Source organism: Camelina sativa, chromosome 11 (assembly GCF_030686135.1).
Source record: "Camelina sativa cultivar CO46 ecotype springtype chromosome 11, ASM3068613v1".
In the NCBI taxonomy this organism is placed as follows: Eukaryota; Viridiplantae; Streptophyta; class Magnoliopsida; order Brassicales; family Brassicaceae; genus Camelina; species Camelina sativa.
Genome location: NC_141890.1, coordinates 9,388,211 through 9,395,843, shown reverse-complemented (window position 1 = coordinate 9,395,843; position 7,633 = coordinate 9,388,211).

Here is a 7,633-nt window from a genome sequence, read left to right as displayed (position 1 = left end):
ATCAAGAAGAAGTCTAAATCGAAGCTATCTGCCCAGGAGTACTATGATTTGTTTCAGCAACATGAATTTATGGGAACACGATATCCCCACAGTCAAACCATGAAGGACCTCGGTATAGCAGAAGATGTTGAATATCTTTTCGGCGAATGCAGCCTCAGCAGACTTATGAACACGCCAAAAAACGCTTACAGAGAGGAAACCATACAGCTTCTAAGCTCTTTGCAAGTTCACCTGTTTGCAGATGCACCTGAGAAAGAGTCGGATGGCAGTTTAGGCTATTTCACGTTTATGATACATGGTCGGACTTATAGCCTTACTGTGAGGCAGCTTGAGGAAGTGTTTGGATTCACTAATGGGACTGGCATTGCCGCAGAAATCGACAGGGAAGAGGCATCGTCATTATGGGCATCGATTAGCACTGAGCAGCGCTTCAACGCCTCAAGGTCGAAAGGGACGCTAATAAGAAGCCCAGTGTTGAGATACTTCCATAGGGCTATTTCGAACGTTTTCTACGCGAAGGAAATCACTGGCCTTGTCACCAAGGTAGAGCTTGACATGTTGGATTTGGCACTTAAGGACCCGCTAAAGAAGACTACAGAGGGTGTTATGCTTAGACGTGATGCATCAGACACATCGTTCTCTTTCTTCCTGTTGAACCATCTGCAGACTTACAAGACGTGGGTGGTGAGACTGAACAAAACTCATTCACCCGGAGTTATGTGTATGGGAGGGGTTGTGACATGGATATTAGAAGCAGCAGGTGTCCCTCTCCCTTCAGACTCGTTTCCTCCGCGCTGGATGGATATGTACCACCTGAAACAGATTCACACTTTAGACTGGGAAAACAAGCATGGAAAGTTTGTCTACAAATTCGTTCACCCAGAGGTAGAAGAAGCAAGAATCCTTCTCCCTTGTGCGAGTCTAACAACGATCCTGAATGGTGAGAACATTGAGTTTATCCCTGATAGAAGCGTTTTGTATGTTGAGGAAGAAGATCAGCGAATGGAGATCTCTGCAGAAGAAGACAACCCGATGGAGGAGGATTCAGAAGACTATCGCCCTGAGAGGTATCACTTCGACGATTACACAGCACCGAGACTAGGAAAGGGTGTTAGGGAGGCTCATTAACATCTCAACAAGCTTCAGAAATGGGGCAAGGCAAGGGACAGGACGCTCAGTAGTTTCAAGAAGACTTTCATGAACTTCATGAGTAAATTCAGTTGTTCAACATCCACTGCCGCCATCCCAATGCCTCTTTAGGATGTCATGCCAGTACAGGGACGCTTGTCTACACGTCTCGAGCCAACTCGCCGAGCACAGCCATCTCCAGCACGCCGATCTGCTTACACACCACAAACGCAGCAACCCTCTCCAGCTCGACCACGGCATTCCTCTCATGAGCCTTGGGACAGAGCGAGAAGGTCGTTGAAGAAAGCCAAGAAGGGAACTTCATCAAGTCGTCCAACTGAGCATCACAAAGGCGGTCCTTCTGAGCACTTACCTGAACTAGTGGTTGAACAGCAAAAGAGTCTCAGATCGAATACCAGACCAGGCCAGCGACTGAGCAGCAGAATGAGCCTCAAGGTGACCATCCGCTTACGGTGGATGTTGTGCTATTATCGGATCATGGTGAGTCTCGCGTCGACGACATGCAGTGCGATGGACAGCAGAACGTTCATCCGAACACGCAAGTGATTGATGAGCAAGTCGACCAACCAACTGAGGTCACTCATGCGGACCCTGAACAAGGCGAAAGATAAAGTCAGTACCACGCTCCTCCTTGGGCGAGCACCGACTCCTTCTTCTACTACTGAGGTACTCCTACGTTTCCTTTGTATATACCATTTCATTCATGCATTGTTTGTGTTGTGATTCTTAAATCCTTCTGCAAATTTTTCTTACACAGAGACTGTGTAATTTAAGTTTGGGGGAGGGTTTGAGATGATGTATCTGATGATGTTTTCTGTGATTCTTATTTAAAAATTTTGCATCATATCATGTTTGAGTCTGCATTCATCTATTTGCATAGAAAAACCAAAAAAACTTTGAAAAAATTTCAAAAATTTCCACAAAAAAAAGAGTGTTCATGTAGTTTGCATTTGCATATTAAGATTGAGTCTAGTGTTATTCATATAGGGCTGTTGCATTTAGCATAGGGGTTGATGATGATTGTAACCTTGTTAGCAAGCTGAATTCAATAGGATAGGATCAAGGCCCTCGTTATTAGTTCTTTGATGCATGTTGATTGAACTTGAAATGTAAGACTGAACCAGGCTTTGAATTCTCGAAATTGCATTCTAGTCTTGATTGAAGCATGTTTTGAATTGACAGCATTCCCTATCTATATGAACCTAATCCTGACTTGCAATTATCCTGTTATGCATTGAAGTTGAACTCATAGATACTATATACATACTTGGATTATCTTTCTCCTTTTTACCACCCTTGTTTATCCAAGTAGCTGATTCCCATCTTTGGAACATTTTCCCGCACCCTTAACCAACCGTTCTTTCAAGCCAATTGTATTCTTGAGTGTGAGGCCTTTTCCGAGTTGAGCTTGTTAGAAAGTGTTAGGTTTTAGCCGACAAGAGTAAGATCATGTGTAGTTCTAGTTCGCATTTTCTTGGCTAGTAGGACTAGGTGAGAACTCGATTTTGGGTTTTGGGATTGGATTTGTACTGAAAAGAGAAAGAAAAAAGAGGGTAAAGAGTCTTTAGTAGGGGAATGTGTTTTCAAGTTTTACAAGTCTAGTAACGGATGTGGGTTGTGCAATGTAAAAGTGTTATTGGTTCTGGGCATAGAAAGAAAAAAATTTAGACAAAGAAGAGAAAGCAAAACGCTTAAGAAGTCTAGAGTTCTAAGAAGAAAAGAAAGAGAACCATAGTGATAAAAAAGTTTCCCATCCGCTAGATTGATATGAAGTAACCTCCTCCTAAGGCTAAGTGAAAAGAATGAGAGAATGGGTTTAAAAAGAGATATCGATGAAGGGTAGAGATAGAACCAACTTCTGGGTTAGAAAGTTAGAGCTAAGTTTCTTTGGCACCTTTGGGTAGACGGGACACTGCTCTTGTATGTATCAGTTGGTTTCAACCTTTAGCCTTCTCTTAAGCTCAACTCATTTTCGCGAGAGAACCTTGTTCTACATTGTTAAAACCACTTGAAAAGGAGACCATTTTTGTCTCTACTCTTTCACCGCAGCCAAATGAGTTTGATGACATTGCATAGCTTGATTCATGGTTCTTTGTTAATGAATGTTAACGGGAATGATAGAAATGATAGCATGTGTAGACTAAGGTTCGGAATCGTTTCAAGTTGTGATGAGCTTGTCTAAAGTTTTTAAATAGAGTTCCTTCACCATGCATCATAGAACTAAAAACAAGGACCTTGATTCTAACTACTCTACTCAGCATGTGTTAGGTTCTGAGACCCCATCTTCAAACCTCTCTTCCATACTTTGTTATTGATTGTTTGCTTGAGGACAAGCAAAGAATAAGTTTGGGGAGTTGATATGTATATATTTTACACACTTTCATCATGCATTTCTCATTCATTTTGTTCTCTTAACTCATTGTTTTGCACTGTTTTTCGTCTCTTTTGCATAATATGCATATTTAGGTAGTCTTCGCATTGGTTTTGCATGCATATTGCATATTGGTATTATTTAAGGTGTTTTAGGAGATGTCCAAACCATCAAGAGCAAACAGAGAGCAGGAGAGCAGTCCAGCGACTCGATCTACACTACCCAGCGCGACCCAACCTTCCAAGTCTTTGATCGAGTCGAGTGAAGATTTTACTTTGGGATTCAGCCTTCTACGTCTTCATCAAAGTTGTATAGAATTGAGTCATTTTTCCAATTCCATTGATTTCAAGCCAATCGGAGGCGTGGTTCAAACGTTATCACCGTTTTAGTGGATGCACGTACATTCTGAACTCTGACTCGATCGACACTCCCACGATACGACTCGATCGATGCTTTTAAACTGACGTCCTGGTTTTGTTCTGAAGACGCGTCCGAGAAGGGTTCCCGAACCGACGTTCTATATTGTCGTTTTACGTTTTAGGGATTTCCATGTTTTACTATAAATACGTTTTGTTAAGTTTTGACAGAGACATTCTTTTAACTCGTTTTTTTTGTTTTCTTTTCCCTAAGGTTTACCGAGCCACCTAAAACGCTTGAGACTTTTTAATCCAGATAGCTTTGATTTTATTGAGATTTTGCATTTTATTTCTTCTACAAAGTTGTTCATTTCATTTTTGTCTATCTGATGATGCTTGATTCAACATTTTCTGAGATTGTATCCTTGATGATTATTTCTAGATCCGAGTAGTGTGATAGTTCTTGGGGATGGGATAGATTAGGTGGAAGATCTTAGTATGTAGGGTGTTTAAGTTTAGATTCGTGTGATTCCCTTCTGGACTAGAGTTAGAAATCATAGTTTCTCTCTGATCAATTGGAACTATGTCTTAGACATTTCGACACCCAAAAGGTGTTCGATGAAATGTCTCATCGACATATACCAACACTGCCATGTGCACCTCTCCAGTCTTCCTTGTAAACAGTGTATCATCACCAGTGCCACCCTGAAAACCCAAAGAGACTAAAGATTCAGAAAGCTTCAAGAACCATTGTCGTGAGGCTTGTTTAAGGCCATATAGGGACTTGCAAAGCTTGCAAACAACGTTTGGTGGAAACGATTCTCCCTCTTTAGGACCATAGCCAGGGGGTAAACTCATAAAAATCTCTTCTTTTAAATCTCCATTAAGAAACGCATTTGAAACATCAAGCTGATCAAGGAACCATTTTCTAGGTGCCACAACAGCCAATAAAAACTTAATAGTGGCCATTCGAGCAACGGGAGAGAAGGTTTCAACGTAGTCAAGACCCTCCTTTTGATTATATCCCTTTGCCACTAGTCGAGCCTTATACAGTTATAAACTCCCATCTGCATTCAACTTAACAATGTATACCCATTTACAACCAATGACGGTCTTACCAGGAGGAAGAGAACAAACGTCCCACGTGTGTGTGCGTTTTAAAGCCACTATCTCAACATCCATAGCATCACAAAACTCCTTGATTTTAGTAGCTTGAAAGTAACTAGTTGGTGTAGGATATTTGGTAAGAGCGTTAACATAAGCACAAAATGAATCAGAGAGTTTGGAGTAGGTTAAGACTTGTGAAATAGGATGCATTGTAGATTCTTGCGTAGAGTAACATTGATCCTGAAGATAACCAGGAGGTCGAGAAGCCCTTTTGGATGATTCCCCCTGTCTATCAGACGTAAGTGGTTCCCCCTGATCAGATAACCCAGATGATTCACCAATGTTTGAAACACGAGTACAAATATGAGGAAAAAACTCGGTTGCACCTTCGTGATTCTTAGAATCATGAAAAGGAAAAATATCCTCGAAGAACTTCACGAGATGAAAACAGTATCTTCATTTGGTTGCTCTCAATATCCATCAATTTATAACCCTTATATCCTGTAGGGTATCCCAAGAAAATGCATGCCTTGGCTCTATCTTCAAACTTAGTTCGCTGTTTTGGAGAAGTGCTTGCATAACATAAGCAACCAAATGTCCTCAAATCTTCATACTCTGGTGCGTTGTTAGTAAGCTTCTCATATGGAGTTTTATTCTCTAATAGTGGTGATGGTGTTCTGTTGATGAGGAAGACTGCAGTAAGTATGCAATCTCCCCATAAGGACAATGGCAAATGAGACTGGAACAAAAGAGCCCGAGCCACATTTAAGATGTGTTGATGCTTCCTTTCAACCACCGAGTTTTGCTCTGGAGTTTCTGGACATGAGTGGTACGCAACAATTCCCAATCTCCGATAAAGATCAGAAAACTTCAGCTTTGGAGCATTATCTGATCGGACACATCGAACTCGTTTGTCAAACTGAGTCTCAACCATTTGTATGAATTCTGGAAATATGTGCAGAACATCACTTTTAAGTTTTAGCAAGTAAACCCAAGTTACTCTGCTATGATCATCCACTATTGTTAGAAAATATCTAAATCCTTCTACTGTTGGCTCTGAGAATGGACCCCAAGCATCAATATGAAGCAAGTCAAAGGGTGCAGAACAGATATTGCCTCTATTAGAAAATGGTAATTTCTTCTGTTTTGCTCTTTGACAAATATCACAATGTAAAACTCCTTTATTCCTTTGTTTAGAAATCCCAAGAACATCACTAAGCATATCAATCCGAGAAAAAGAAGTGTGACCAAGTCTCTTATGCCAAACAGCCAAATCTATTACATCATTCAAACTAAAAGAAGATAGTTGTCTTGAATCTGCAGGTTCTTCAACATCCAGGAGATAAAGATTTGCTATCCGTCTACCTCTTCCAATCGTCAATCCCTTGGTAAGATCCTGTATCATGCAAGAGCAGGATCAAAGATCACGCGATAACCAAGGTCTGAAGTTAACGAGCTTATACTAAGAAGATTGAGGCGGAAATCTGGTATATACAGAACATTTCTCAAACTGATAGAACTATTGATCACCACTGTTCCAATACCAGCAACCACAACAAGATTGCCATTTGGAAGATTAACTTTCCGACAAAAAGAACCATCAAGATCCTCAAACAAATTCTGATCATGACTGACATGATGAGTGGCACCAGAATCAATAACCCATGATCTCTTGTTTGTTACACATTGAGCAGCATTTAATATCCCAATAAAACAGTAGGTGGAATTAGAGAAAGATATACCAGAACAAGAAGCATCGTTTGTTGGAGCTTGTGTAGGCTGAGATATCTGAGAAGTGGACTGAGGAACAAGGTGAGAGCTGAAATATGCAATGAAACTTTGCAACTGGTCCTTAGATAGATTTCCAACCAAACTTTCAAAACCATCAGACTTCTTATCAATAGAACCAACTGGAGCCGAAACTTGAGCAGTAACAGCAGGAGTAGTAGACTGAGAAGCTGCAAATTGCTGTTTTCTAGGCTTCCAACCAGGTGGATAACCATGTAATTTGTAGCAACGATCTACAACATGGCCAATGAATCCACAGTGAGAACAAATTGGTTTATCCTTCTTGTGAGACTGATATGCAGCATTGATTGAACCAGCAGAGGTGGGAGGAACAGTGGCATTCATCACTCCAGGATGTGGCACAACATTCCCAACCTGAAAAGAAGCTGGTACGACACTGACACCAAACAGTCTCTGACTATCATCTTGATCCAAGATGTTGTAAACTTCAGCAATATCAGGTAGAGGCTTCTTCATAATGCTTTGACCTCTGATGATAGAGTAAGACTCGTTTAAACCAGCCAAAAATTTAATGAGTCGTCCTCTTTCAACTTTTGCCTGAAAATTACGTTCGCTCACACAGTTGAAAGAACGACAACACAAACATGATTCAGTAGGTTTACTGCCATCAGGATGATCCCATAGAGTTTTTAAAGCAGTGTAATAGCTTGAAAAATCCATGGAACCCTGACGCATATCTTGAATCTGCTGAATCAAATGAAAGGTTCTCGGCAAATTTGTCATATGAAACCTATTGTGTAGATCTTTCCATATCATAGTAGCATCATCAAAGTTCAAAATACTACCATAGATCTGCATTGAAACAGCATTTAACATCCAAGATTTGACTATACTGTTGCAT